We start from the raw sequence: 15428 nt of genomic DNA, 5'->3' as shown, positions 1-15428 counted from the left end.
TAAAACAGTCATTTCATTGTCCTTTAAAGTCCTTTTAATCAATCAATGCTGCAACCTTCCAGTCAGCTGGCTGAAAAAATCCTCAAAAAACAGAAAGACAATATCAGCCATTTGGAAATAATCGCCAGTCACACAGTCAAAATATGGAACCTAAAAGAGCGCCCCCTGTCTCAGTTATGCTGTTTAAAAACTACGACATGCATGATCACAGCTGACTGCAGGTTCTACCTGAGCAGATGGCCTGACTAATTGATCGTCTATTTTTATTTTTTTTTTGCATTTTAAGTGAAACTGTGATGTTTTTATTTTTTATCATTGTAACATAGAAATCTTGCTGAAAATTTTAAGTGGAAAATTTCTTTTGTTTTGTAATTGAAAATAAAATGGACATTTTAGCATTTCTTGATTAAACTATTGGTATTTAAATACATAAATATTCTCAATACTTTTTTTTCTGTCATAATTATTTATTTTTAGATTTAGGGGGCATTCATCCGCCCTGTTTAGTCTGCATTATTCAAACTCTAGTTTGAAACCTAATCCCAACCAAAAAAGCAGACTCTGGTCCACTCAGCGAAACGCTCCAAGTTTGGTTAAAGTGAACTCTGGTACAGTGTGAATGGATGTGAACAACAAGTGGACCAAAGACCACTTCAAAAGCAGGAAGTGGACTACAGTGCAGGGCTCTCTGTGTAAAAACTACCACAACAAAATGTGAGGGTCTCGCGCTGGCAGGAGAAATAGCTTGTGGTCTTTTACCAAAGTCTAAAGAGAAATCCTACAACCACTAAAATCTGACACCACTCAATTTTTGTTAACATTTCATAAAGAAGGAAGTGGCGCTCAGAGTCTTCTTCTGAGGTTTTCATGTTTCCTTCAGTGGTTCTTGAAGCAGCGCCACCAGAGGCGAGGAGGGAACGGGTTGCTCAAAGGGTTTGGTTGGTTTGATCAGTGCAGTGAGAAACTGAACCGCAGCAGCTGAAAATGGAACAAATGTTGCAACTTTTGTCCCCAATCGAACAGAGTCTACAGGACTATGAGGAGTGGAAATACCCTTAATTGTTGGGTTGGAACAAAATTAACAGCAATGAGTTTTTGTTTGATGTAATCCATGTAAAGACAATCTATGTTCAAATATGAGAATAAACATGCCTTTCAAGACTTACAGAACATCTGTATCAGCCAGTGAACGCTGGATGAATGCATTTCTAAAAATGATATTTTATATTTAGTTCTGACGTTCACAGCAGATGTCAGACTTTTGTTTTTAAAAGCTGTAACAAAAAAAAAAAAATCGACTTGCCACTACAAGTGCTACATAATTCATGACACACCTGCGACACTATTTCCATCATCCATATTTTTGCTAAACTAAATAAAATGATACACTAACAGGATTAAAACTGTATTAGATATGACTGACTGGAGACTAAACCCGCTCCAAGGAAAGCCAAACATAATGAAGCATGACAAACGCTTCCATTTCCAGCAGACAGACTGATTTTCCCTGCATTTTCCTCGAACCTGACTTTGGGAATCATCGCAGCTTGTTGCGCTGCAGCGGCGGCTCTCTGCGCGGCCTCATGGCCGACATTTAACACGCAGCTTGTCTACGGACAAACACGCCGCATGCGATTGCTGCGGCTCGCATTAGCGCCGTCATCTGCGCACAACGATTAAGCAGAGAAAACTTCAGTGAGTGAGTATGACAGCTGAACAGCAGCCAGTGAAAGGAGTGGGCGGTCTGTGCCAAGAATTCCTGTCGGGTTGAATCAGAGCCTGCGCTGCAGAGGGTCATGTGAGACTTTTGGGTCTGAGTGTGTGAAATCTATCTAATAACAGAGCGGCATGCTAGTGGCCTTTTTTAAAAATCATCCAGTTTGGGTCTTGAAGGACAGATCTAGAGGGGAGACAAAAGGAAATATGAGACACACAGGAAGTGGTCTGGCTGGTTCTGGGCTGGACCTGGAAAACTTGCTGCTCAGGGTGTTCAGAAGCAAGGTGTGCGGTCCAGAAGAACACACCTATCAGGGAGACTCAGTAACAACTGAATGCCAGTTCTGTCAGTCTCTAGAGGAGAACACTCTGGGGAATTGCCCTGAACGCTGCCGAGTGGAACATTTCTGACAAAAACAATCAAGTTGCAGGAGAACATGCGGAAAAGTCAAATCAAAGAATTTTAAATACATGATTTTTATAAATACTTCACATATTGTGTGATTAACAGGGCCCATTCCCCTCCAACATGCACAGAGGGGACGCGCCGCTGCCATAAGACAAGCGTTCCGGAAAGAAATGGAGGGGGAGGCGAAAATATACTGTGAGAGCGAAAGGATAAAATATGTGCTGACAGCTTTTTGGCCACGAGGCCAGAACACTGAAATAGTAGCGTCTGTATGTCAGGCTGGGGTCGTTCCCCGCACTGGAGAGCAGACTCTCCCTGACCCCGGCGAGGGAAAACATCACACAGCGCTGCAGTCAGCTGATAATGTGCTATCCCACAGATGATCTACCCACTGGTCCAGATGTGACTCAACCGTAGCCCCAAAATGGCCCAAACCGCAGAAACAAAGGGGAATTCATCACATCAACAAGTGGGAATTCACACACTTGTGCATATTGGAGTTCAATAAATGACATAGAGACTCAGATATATACATGCTCCCTAAATGAATTAGTAAACTCTAAGTCTGTTTGGTTTCCTATGTTGAAGCTTCCAAGCTCCTAACATGGATGAGCTGAACGACAAAGACTGAGCTCTCAATCAAAATGTTTGGAGGAATCCAGATGAAGCTTTCAAACCTAAACACGTCGTACAAACGGTGAAGCTCGGTGGCGGCAGCATCATGTTAAGGGATTGTTTTGTTCCAAAGGCTTGATTGAAACCATCATTCAAGACATTTAAGCACAAAACATGTTTAGGTTGAAAATGTTCACACAGCAGACGTCACTAACGGAAGTTTGTTAAGTGGCTGTTTCACTGTTTTTTCATGTTTAGCATGTGAGGTAACTTACAGCAGCTCTCAAAAATATATAAAAGTAAAATTTCTCTAAACAGAACAGATCTCATCACACATTCTATAGATTATGATGTTTCAGTTTTGATCAAAATGAGTTACAGGTCAACAAAACCAGGGAAATGACTGTTTTTCAACTTAGGAATGAATGTGTGTATGAAAAAAAACAAAAAAAAAACAAAGATTTCTTTAAGTATTAACCAGCTAAAGAAAAGAGTTAGTTTTGAAATTTTGATTTTTATGTTTCTGAATGAAATTAGTATTTTCTAGCAAAATTTATAGTAAAGAATTCATTCATACTAATTTGTTATTTTCCACATTTCTCCAGACATGGAATACAATAAATGATTACACAATTATTTTTTACATTCTACTTCACGAGTATTCTCTTATTTTGTAATATCTCCTGACTGATGAGCACTTCTGCCCCCTGGAGGGCCTCACCTCCATGTTGAGGTCTGACATTAAAGATGGCTGAAGGAGGAAAGAAGGAGTAGCATCGGCAAACACTTCACAGCGGGAAAAAGACGGGGATGAAAATAAGAAAACTGGAAAACACTGAAACGAACGTGAAGGCAGCAGCAGTGTTTAGCAAAATAAATAAATAAATAAATAAATAAATAAATAAATAAACATTGGCAATTCACTTTTCTCCAACTGCAATACAGTTTTTCTTAGCAATGAATAATCAATTCAAATAATCATGAGTTCAATATCGACCAAAATATGGCCATGACCATTTCCCATAATTTAGACATGGTGCCGATAAGAGGGACAATTTGCAGTTTTATGTTGTACAATCAGCTCCAATGAAACAAAAAGATCGAATAAGTCAGTAAAAGAGAAACTTAATGACATTTAATGACATTTGTGTCGATGCTGACTGGATAAACAGGATTAATGACGTTAAGAAGGGAGTGGTTTGTGTATCACAGTGAAACAGTAAGACACTGATTACATTAACGCACTGTAATTCAATGAAGTCATAATAATATTACAAAACAGCTCTGAGATTATTAATCTGCTGCGGTGGCTTGGACCTGCCCTCAGACAGCAGCAGGTGGACTTTTCCCTTTCAACAGGTTAGGAGGAGCATAGAGGTAGAAATCGATATGACTGCTAATGCTGTGACTCACCAGACCTGTGAGTGTGCGTGCGCGCACGTGTGTGTGTGTGTGCGTGTTTATACGCGTGTGCATGTGTGTGGCAGAGAGAGCAGACAGGGTGCAGGATGGTGAAATAAACATCAAACAGAACCGTTAAATCTCCTGTTTGAGGAACATGAGCAGATGATGAGGAGACTTTCATTTCCATAAACCTCAGCACAAAGTGTTCAACCCCTCTGCACAGCTAATTACACAACATTTAAAACACTTCCAGTGTCCACTGTGGCCTCCAAATTATTCAACACCTCTAATAGAAATCTTCAGAGTGCCAATCAGATGGTGCCTCAGGCAACTTGGACTGTTGACTGCTCTGCATCCCCAGAACCAGAACCAAACACGGAGAAGCAGCATCCGATTTTGATGCTCCTCTGATGTGGAGCAAACGTACAGAAAACTGCAAAACTGCGGGAACACTGAGTTCTTTTAAATCCAGGATAAAAACCCACCTGTTTAGAGCTGTCTTTGATTATTAATAACTGGAAACTTGATCAGTAAATGCGATGCATATTTGCTTGATGATTCTGATGACGGCATTTGACGGCCACCGGTATTATCTATCGCTGATAAGGTCTGAAAACCAACCACTGTCCTCTTTTAGTCACCACACTGTTGCCAAGTGAGCAATTTTGTCGGCATCTCGGGTTTTTCAAAGATCAGTGATGGGCCAGATAACTGCAGTCTGTGAAACCCGGGTGTGAATTGTTCTTGTTTGATTTATCTACTGCAGGTTCGGCCGGGAAGCCCCCTGATGCAGAGTTCGGTTCAAACTAAAACACATCCTGGAAACACTGGTCTGACAATAACTAACAGCTACCAACAATAAGAAATTTTACAAGACTTTCCATAATGCACCTGTTGTGCAGCACTATAAATCTGGTCTTTTCAAATGAATAAATGTTGATGGAAGGCGCATCTGAAGCTGGCGGATCTCAATAAAGGGTTAAACGTGAGAGAAAAGGAGAAGCGTCCAGTAAACATTAGATCTGATCAGCGGCGGCAAAATTACAGATGCTCTCGAGGCCGTACCTGAATAAAGTCATGTATATTCTCCATAATCCTTCATTATCCTGCTGTCTGCTCAAGAAATCTGCCCTGAGCTCGGTGCTCGTTCTGAAGGGCCCAGAGTTTTGCAAATATGCATAGTAAACAGAAACACTCCTCTTTTTCCTCTCAGGATGGATCAGTGCAGATCAAAGTTGGATCAGTGAGTGGGACGCTCTGCAGGGATTGGCTGGTGTATTATAATACACATCTAGCTAACCGAAAGCTCCTTTTACTGAGTCCTTTTGAAGAACGACTGTTGCACTTACTGCCCAGCTCAGTTTCCTGTTAACAGCGTCTGAGCTGACAGAACCAGAACGGATACCTGACAGCAGGTCTGCTTGTCGGATCATATAAATCATCTTAAACTCTTTGAAGAATTATACGAGTTCAAACTATTTATTTCCCTTTGAGCCAGTAATGTATTTTTGAATATAAAAGCAAAACAACAACCCAAAGCCTATGAAGATACACACTGAGTTAGAGAACACACACACACACACACACACACACACACACTGGAGAGACAACACGTTGCCTCTGTTAAAGAGGCAGGCAACAAAGGTTAGATATGCAAGATGTGCATTAAAAGGAGAAGCAAAAACATATTTTCTCAGACCAAAAAGCACAAATACAGATATATCTGGTAAATTTATTTCTGATATTAGTTAAAATAAAAAAAAAAGCTAAACTTGTATTTTACATAAATTAATTACACAGTGCAATATATTTCATGCGTTTTTATCTATTAATGTACAGGATTATGGAATTAAATTCTGCTGGTGCACCCTTTTCCCATCATTTTTTTCTGCCACTAAACTTTCCATTATATTTGGTCAGGTACAGAAATCTGAACAGCCAGCTTCGTCGGCTATTGCAGAGGGAACATTTTAATTTTCGGAGAAACTGGACTGTAGTTCATCTTTAAGCCATAATCATCGAACAGAATAACAACCAAAGGTTAAAATCAATCACTCTTTGGTGAATTTCTAAGTTTTGATGCAGATTTCACTTTGACTTGGAGGCTGAGGAACATTTCAATCCTTTAATTCTTAAGCCCAAGCAAGACGTGCGTTATCACAAGAAACACATCGTATTTTCCACCACAGTTTTTTCCTCCACTGGATTTTTCTTAAATATCCTTGAATACAGCTCACGTTTTCTCCTGGATTTCCTCTACTGCTCTGACAAAATTAATTCTTTTTAGATGGTAGCAATTATCAAGCATATAAACAGAAACAAAAATTTTAAGTAAAATGAATTTCTGAGTTTTAATTAAAAGTGCGTCTTACCTAAAATCAGGCTCGTGGGCCACTGAGGAACATTCCAGTCCTTTTCTCTTTAGAGTGAGTGTGACACGTGACATCGTCTCCGGTTCAGCAGTGGCTTAACACAATAAATAAATTACATGTTCAACCAGTTTTTTCCTTCCACTGAACCTTCCTTTAGTAGGCTTTGGTATCGCTTCAATTTATCCAGATTTTCTTCTAATTTTAGCAGTTATAAACCATAATCATCAAAATCAACTAAAACTCTTAAAATATTTAATTGTATGACAGAAATCCGTTTATTGAGTGACATTTTTAGTTATTATTTTGATAGAAATGATTTGTCGTTTCTCTGCTCCCGAGCAGCAGATTAAACAGCTGCCTGTGAAACGTCCCGGTCTTCTAGAGCAGAGTGGGCATCACAGAGTCTCCTGCTTAAATATTTGCCAGCTGAGCTGCTTTTCCTCCCCTCTGCATAGTGTGTGTGTGTGTGTGTGTGTGTGTGTGCGTGTGTGCGTGCGTGTGTGTGTGTGTGTGTTTGTTTGGCGTTGTTGTCATGAAAAGCACAGTTCAGGTGCTGAATCAATCATACATGTAGATGGAATCCAATAAGCGGCGAGCTAAACTGCAGCTGGGGTCCGCGGAGACGTGCACCGGAGAGAGCAGCGATGCTCGCTCAATCGCCCCGTCTCAGCAGATGCCATGTTACAGAAAGGGTAATTAATAGCCCAGTGGAGCTGGGGTGTGATCGCCAAGACACACACTCACACACACGCACACACGCAAACACACACAATAATAATGTCTCCATTTGCCCCCTGGAGCAGCTTTGTGCCAACTAGCCTTCACCTCATTATGCCAATCAAGTAGAGCGAGGGATGAGGAGGAAGGAGAAGGGAGGGAAAGAGCTGTCCTTTCTCATTTAGCCTCGCTCACTTTCTCCGTCCATGTGTTCATTAAAAGAGAAAGATCTGATCTTAATGAGAGCAACGTAATCACACAGGGCTGTCAGGAAACGGACAAATCATGGCGAGCTTTTCTTTTTTCCTCCGCTTCTCAGATTGTACCTCAGGTTGGTAATGAGCCACTCACCACTCCTCTTCTTCCAGGAAGTAAAAAAAAAAACGCTGAACCAGGTAGCTCGCAGTCCGCAAATGCAAGCAGGTTTTAAAATTTAATTTTGTCTTTTACCTCTGAACTCCACAGTGCGGTCTATTTACAGCAGGATACCAGCAAAGTACTTCAGAATAACCGACTAGGAGGAAACCAGTTAACCACTGAGATTCTCTCACATCCAGACTCTATTTACTGGAACTGCTAAAGCCCCCTGGACGTAACTTCATGTGAGTCCTTCCTGTAGAACACACTTTGGATCTGCCCTGTGCTTTTTAAACAAGTTGCATGGCATCTTTGGGTCAAACGCCTGCAACATAAAGAGTCATGAAGACAAACAAAAGTAGTCATTTATTTCTGATTTTATACATCTCTCATATCATAGAGGACGAGTTCTGAACCATTCCTGTTTCCAACAGCACTTCACTTAGTTGAGGTTCAATCAGATTTGGACTTTGACTAGCCCACTTGTTTTTGGTTATTCTGTTGTAGAGCTACTGGTTGGTTTGGGCTCGTTGTCCTGTTGATGCTTAAGTTGCCTCACACATCAATCTGCAATACTTTGGTTTACAGAGGAGTTCACTGCCTGCAAGGTTCCCCAGCCACTCCAAGCCCCAAACATGACCTCACCACCGCCGTGCTTCACTGCTGAAAACAAGCATTTTTGCTGATGTGTTGGGTTTGTTGTGCTCTTCATTGTGGCCAGTCATTCCCATGCTGAACTGAAACTTTAGAGGTTTTGTTTTTACCTTTGATTCCAGCACCATTGGGACTTGGACTCAATTTACACCTGAGAAAATTGGCAGCCATCTTTGATATTTTTCACTTATGAATATTTTCCCCTCAAAATACTGAGGGGAAAAAAAAACAAAAAAAAAAAAACTTTTAATGCAAAATTGACAATTTTGACAAAAAGCAAGTTTTTATGCACCTTTGCATTAAAAGCGTCATTATTTACCAAATGGCATTTCATGACAAACATTCATGAAAAAGTCTTCATCTTCATGACAGGTGTTATGTCATGTTTATGACAGTGTCATGTCAGTCTTATGCACAACCCGTCAAATACTGTGTTACCAAATACACCATGTTAGGGATTCAGTTGAAGTCCATAAACATAGTAAATGTCAGGGTTCCATTTTTTTCTTATTGCTGTACTGACAGTCACATAAAGTTTTTCTTTTTTTGTCTTAATGTATGCATGATAAAACAAAACAACTATCCATACTCATATAAACATGGCTAAAGAATGCTAATTAGAGCTCACACAGAATTACAAGAACATTTTTCAAGGGATTCTGGAACAGAAACAGAAACATCTGCTTGCCCCCATTTTGGCGGAGGGAAATACATTAAAGCTGTATGTTTCCCCACAGTGTGCTCTCTATCGCCAGGAACTTAAACACCCTGACCTGCCGTCTGCAGGCGACAGGGGACGAATAAGGAGATGTACTTAGAGGCAGACAGCCTCTGCAGAGGCGCGGCGGCGGCGGTGTCGGAACAGCGTTTAAACCGCTTTGCTAAAATGCGTCGCTGCATCTCATTGAACTCTGCTTCTTAAACACATCTCCATCCTCTTATTTTGTCGCTGACCCTTTCCCGCTGCACCCCCAGCCCCCTGTGTGCACCGCCTGCCACCAGCTGACTCCCCCTGCGCGTTACCTGAGACAAGCAATTTACCTTTTTTTTGTTGTTTGCCTGACCCAGAGAAAACAATTTCAGAGGGGTCTTCCTGCACTCTTAACAGCCCTCGGTTTGAACAGGTAAAGGCGACTGGCATGCCACAATGGCTCTTTTTTTCCTCTGCAGAGAAGATGAATTGGTGAGCTGTCAGCCTCAGACAGGCCGAGTAGCAGTGTTTCTGTAATGGGACACTGGAAGTGTCTTTGATTAATGGAAGAGCCACACTGAGCTGTTAGGGAACCCGCCGTGGCCCAGGGAGAGCGATTGAGCGGCGGATACATGCCGACAGATGTGCGAGGGAGCGTGGTGCTCGATACATGCAGAGGAGGAGGTAAAGGAGGCGTAGAAGGGGACTAGAAACATTCGTACCGGCCGGAAGCCTCTTTCTAACCCCGGGCCTATTTCAACGCGTTCCCCCCACTGATTTAAAAGTGAATCTTGTCAACCGAGCTGCTTAACATCTGGTCTTGGTTTGATGCAGCTCGCCTCCACTGCTTCTTTGATGCCTCAAAAATAAAGCCGGAATAAAAGCTTTTAGGAATCTTTCTGTTTATCACAGGAATCCTGCAAAAAAACCACTTGTTCTGAAGTGATCCAGGAGAATTTGACATGAGAGCAGTTCAAACTTATTCAGCCTTTGCTTTCAAAGCTTTAAATGTGCCTGGCTTTGATGGCATGTACAGCTTCGGTGCTATAACAAGGAGACACCAGACATCCTCCAAGTTTTGGAGAAACCCTTAAAGCCAAACTCAAAAACAAAGGATTTCATAGCAGCAGCAGCAGCAGCAGCAATACTCAGGATCACATCCCATCCATTCAATGATCCTCAGTCCATTATATTGGGACAAATTACAGCCAAGAGCGACAGGTCTCCTTTTATTCTCATAACACATTTTGCTCCGTTTCACATTTCTCTTTGTTCATGTTTAAAATGTATCTAATAGAAAAAGGACTCATTTTCTGTTCCACACAATGAGAGATTATTTTACCGTCATTATTAACCCAAAAGTTAGGCAGTAAAAAGGAAAGCAGGAGCACAATGGAGAGGAAATGTAACGTAAAGACAGCAAGTCCTCCTCTTCGAAACGCAGCCAGTAAAACAGCAGACCTGACTGAATAATTCCCAAGCAGCAATTTCCATGTTTCTACTGAGTTCATGATGATTTAACTGTGGTGATGTGGTCCAAACCCTTCAGGACAGAAGGCCTCCTTTCCATCACCCTAATCTTTGTAAATCAATTCCATAACCATGATTTTAAACATGTATATGCCAGGAGTACAAATGACTTTGGACTCAGTTGTAAACACAATAGTTATGTTTCCATCCAAACAGCCTTGTGAATTAAAATGTAAAAAAAAAAAAAAAAAAACATGGAAAATTCAAATTAAGTGTGTTTTTCATCCACATGTTTGGAGCGAATTAAGTGTCTACGCAAAGTTTCGTCAGACGTTGACGCTACGCATGGATGGAACAAACAAGATGTACAGGTTGAAAACTATCACGGAGCACACATCTCAGAAAAATGGAGCGAGTCCTGCACTGCATGCTAGACATTTTGGGCTCAAAGTGAGTTTTGTGCCTCTGGTAAGGAACAAACCCACCAGTAGACGGAAAGTTTGTTATATTGAAGCTTAGTTAGAAAACATGTTTCCATCTCCCCTTTAGCGCATTAACTCTTTTTCAGAAAAGCCAAAAACCACCTCAAGCGAGCATGAGCACTTTTTTAGCAAATATGAGGAAGTAATTTTGAAATGTTCTCATTTTCATCCAAATTTTCTAATGCAATGCTTCAAAATGTACATAAACAAGGTTGATGGAGACACAGGTAATGTCCCAAGACAAGGAGGACGAAAGATTATAAAAACACCCCAGTCTGAAAACATTTCAAGAAAATACAAGAAGCAAAGTTGCAGGTGTCTAATACTCCTGAAAGACCCAGGTCTGAGGCTTTTGGACTCCAGAGAACCACGGCCAGAACCCATTATCCAGAAATGGAGAAAACAGGAAGCAGTGCAGAACATTCCCAGGAATGGCTGACCTTTCTAAATTATTCCAAGAGCAGACTGGCAGCTCATCCAGGAAGTTGGCCAGAACAACACCTACACAGAGGTCAGGGTTCATGACTCTTACATTCAGACAAGTGGTGGCAGCATTACGGTCTGTGGCCTCTTTGCTGATGATGACTTACAGTAATTGAAGGAACCGTGAATTCCTGTGACCTCAAACTGCAAACGTTGGGATTAATCAGCAGAACAATGATTCAAAGCAAACCATCAAGTCCATCTCTGAATGCATCCAGAAAGCAGGAAGGGTTCAGAGTGACTGAGTCCAAGTTCAGACTTTAGTCTTAGTGAAATACTGAACAGGCTTGAAAACCTCCCAGTGTGGCTTAATTCAAACAATTCTGTAAAAGACGAGTTTGCCAAAATTTCTCCGCATTGCCAGTTATTTGATGGCTTGACGGCAGTTGTTGCTATCAGCAGTGATAAAGCTTTAGGGTGTATTTACTTTTTCCCCAAAAGGCGAGGTTAATTTAGTAAGGGTTTTTCATCTTCTGCATGCTGTATTTGATCAGGTTATTTTTGACTGGTAATGAAATTTGTTTGACAATCTGAACAGAAACAGAACCAGTCGGTAAGGGGGAAAATCATTTTTTACAGCCTATAATGTCCAACTGTTTCCTCTTTAAACTGGTTTAAGATTGTAATTAACTAAACACTTACTAGTAATACTGGAACCGAATCATCCCTCCATCACAGCCGCTGTTTGTAGGACGGCTGAAATGGAGGCTCCAGATCGGGCTCTCATGCTTCCTGTTTGGACTAATGCCTGTTTTTTGGAGCTGTGGCATTTTGCTGTACTTTAAGTGGAAGGAACCACATTTTATAGGTAATTAGTCGGGCGGTGATCCCACACTCAGTGTCTCTCTGGCATTCACACACATTTTGCTCAGTATGTTGCATCCCAACACCATTAAGTGACAAACCCTTTCCGACACCCGCAATTCTACTCAAAAAGTGTCATTTGTAAACCTGTGGGAAAGATGGAAGCACTTCCAGCTGAAGATTACAACTGCTACCAACAGTCGGAGGTGTGATGTCACATTTCTATAGGGTTTCAATAAGTCCTCATCCTGCTGCAACCTCATTATGAGCTCTGACAGGGATCGGAGGGGTTGTAGGTGAGGGCCACAGTGGGGGTTGGGCATGGGTGTTTATGTTGGCCCTTGTTTCCAGGGTCGGGAACTGTCCCGAGGGAGTGCATTCCTCACCCAAAGCACAACTAAAGGTATGTGAACCATCTGGACAAAGACATTGGTCACAATGGCCCTACACAGTCCCATGTATTTAGTCCGCCAGCAAACTCATACTGAGAACTATTTCCACTCTATTGGCGCTGTAGGAAAAAAGATAGATATCCATCGGCTCCATTATGAGGCAACCGTTATATTAACACTGTTTGCATATGTGCTGCTCGATTTGGTCCTTTTTAGCTCAGCCGTGGTGCACAGGGTCATCTATGATGCCTGCATAACTGCGTGGAGGTACAGAATGCTGCTAAGGCCAACATATCGCCAGTCAAGAGGTCAATGAGATGATTGTTTCCTTGTTTGCTCATTTTATCGCCATTTCAAATCATCATATGACTCCTGCTAGCGCATACCAGCGATGAATGCACAACAGACAAATGAAATGCTTGCTCACCATGTCCTTGCAGGACAAAAAGTTGATTTAAACAAGTTTCAGTCTGCAACAAGAATGTGCTGGTCTATTGCAAATATGGACAACTTTTACAAATAAAGGCTTTGTGAGTAAAATAAGTAATCAATACCACTCCCGCAAATGATTAGAAGTCTGCAACGCTTTTCTTTTTAAACTGCAAAGTCAAATAACCAGAGGCTTCTGAGTGCACATGATCCATACAGCTGCATTACACCGGCGTGAACTTTTAACCTCTGTGCAGTATGATACTTCAAATGCACAACAGTCGCTACTCAGACCAAGAATGTACTTTTGGACACCAGCGGGGGACTCATCATCATCGGTTGTGTCTGACAGTTTGTTCACAGAGGACTGCTTCAGCCGGTTGGATGAGTGCGACTCTCGAGCTGAGTGACCGGCCTCAGACGGAGAGCAGACACCAAGCATCGCGGCACCAGCACTGCAGCTGCATCTAATAAAGAAACTGAATTTGATAATCGGCTGAGACAGTCAATTTGCTAATAAGGGATTCTAATTAATTAATCAATGTGAATTTGGTGGGAGCAGGCGCTATTGTCAAGAGCGGTCAAGTGTAGTTTGCTTCGCCTCACCCCGTTTCTCCCCCGCCCTGCTCTGAGCTTTACACTTAACTTGATTTCTATTTCATCTGGCACTCAGCAAATTTTCTCACAGCAAAAGGAGAGGTGGGGGAGTCGAGGACGGGGGGCTTAGACAATTAGGTCTGAGAGCGCACAGACAAGAGCGGGTGTGTGCATGGGAATATGCAGACGCCGATCTGTATTCAAGAGTAAGGCATTCTGAGAATATGATGACCTTGAGCAGAAATGTATCTGACATTATTATGACATTGAAAGAGTCAACCAAAACTTGGTAAACAAACTGGTAAAACAAACATTTCCATATTTTACGTTTGATGCCGATTCTGTTCAGTTTATTCATACATAGAAGAATATGTCATCAAAAGTCGCACCGAACCAGTTTAACTAGAGATAATTGGATCAATGCAATCATTTAGTCAGATTAGAATTCAATTACCTATGATCTGATATGATCCCAGTTTCAATTGAGGAGAGTTAGGTTTAGTTTAAAATACCAATTAAGGAACAGAGAATGGGAGAACAGATAAAGGTGTCAACAATCCCCCAGTTTACAGGCAAGTATTTCATGTACTCTCAATACTACAAGACAACTACAAATACTTCAGAAAAGGAAAAGATAATTTACCATGTAAAAATATTAAGGATACATTTTGCCAGTAATTGTGATTTTTTTATTTTTTATTTTTTTTTATTTTTTTTTGCTGATGTTTATTTTTAATATTGAAATTTACATAGCAGTGAAAGTAGGAAGCAAAATATAATACCAGCTAGATTTACTACTTATTACTTACAAGAAATGTGCCTTTTGCCTGTAAATTGATATTCGCTAGCTTTTTAGCAGAGATAGCAGTCTGCTAGCTGGCATATGGTAGGCTGTTTATTTTAAGTCAAAAAATGCTGCTGAATTTTTTTTCTACCAGATACATTTTTAAATTATGAAATTCGTCTTGAAAGGAAACTGGAGGAAAACTTTACCTAAATCAAAGTCAAGTTGATTTAGTCCTTTGACTTTGAATTTCTGAAGTTTAGCACAAAATGTTGCTAACCTGCACTCCTTCTTGTAACCAGGCACCAGTCTGTGCCACCTGTAAACATAGTGGAACATTAAGTATAGAAAATTATTTATGGATACAAAGAAAATGTATTCTGCTATGATAAATAAAATTATTCTAAATAATAAATAAAATAATTATTCTCTTAAAAAATTATTCCCAACCACCGACTTGGATTTATTTGGTTTTCTTTAGACAAGTCCTTACAATTTAAGGTTGTTCACATATTTGTTGAATTTTGACAAAATTAACCAAGTTTCACCTACATGGACATCATATATTTAAAGACAAAGAGCAACAGATCATTCACGGGGATTTATTTTTTTATTCATAAATAGGCACAAGGTAAATATAACTAAATATAATAGTTATTAAAAACTATGCTAATCTGAACAGAATAATGCCTTTTCTCATTTGTAGTGTTTGTAAGGTAACACTGACTGCCAGAAAACATATTAGCTAGTTTATTTGCAAAGTTAACTACTCAACAGCTAGCAATATTGAGGCAGTTTATTTTACCAAGAGACACAATAAAAATAATTTAAAAATAAAAAATGACCATGAGCTTGATCCTAAAATATAAAGATACATTTTAAAACAACTGAGTTTGTCTTAGTAATTAATATTTAATATTGATAGAGATTCTCAGCTTCAACCCTGCTGTGCAGATATCTAAAAACTAAGTTACACTCAAGACAATTAAACAAAACTATGAACTGTGTGTGGCAATGAATTAACACAGAAGAACTATGACGCATATTTTAAA

The 15428-nt window shown here is 40.5% G+C and overlaps 1 protein-coding gene and 1 long non-coding RNA gene across 4 annotated transcripts in view; both read right to left on the bottom strand.

The window, feature by feature from the left end:
* Nucleotides 1-15428, bottom strand: part of zbtb16a (zinc finger and BTB domain containing 16a) — a 192576-nt gene that overhangs the window by 124803 nt on the left and 52345 nt on the right. The window lies entirely within an intron of this gene.
* On the bottom strand, nucleotides 68-10049 carry LOC107837466 (uncharacterized). The gene is made up of 3 exons (XR_001663470.1): nucleotides 10038-10049; nucleotides 7914-7915; nucleotides 68-165 (listed from the first exon to the last, which is right to left on the bottom strand). It is a non-coding gene; the product is annotated as an uncharacterized LOC107837466 (long non-coding RNA).

Source organism: Poecilia formosa, unplaced genomic scaffold (assembly GCF_000485575.1).
Source record: "Poecilia formosa unplaced genomic scaffold, Poecilia_formosa-5.1.2 Scaffold143, whole genome shotgun sequence".
In the NCBI taxonomy this organism is placed as follows: Eukaryota; Metazoa; Chordata; class Actinopteri; order Cyprinodontiformes; family Poeciliidae; genus Poecilia; species Poecilia formosa.
The sequence above is the reverse complement of the archived record's forward strand: the minus strand, read 5'-3'. Positions and strand labels throughout refer to the sequence as shown.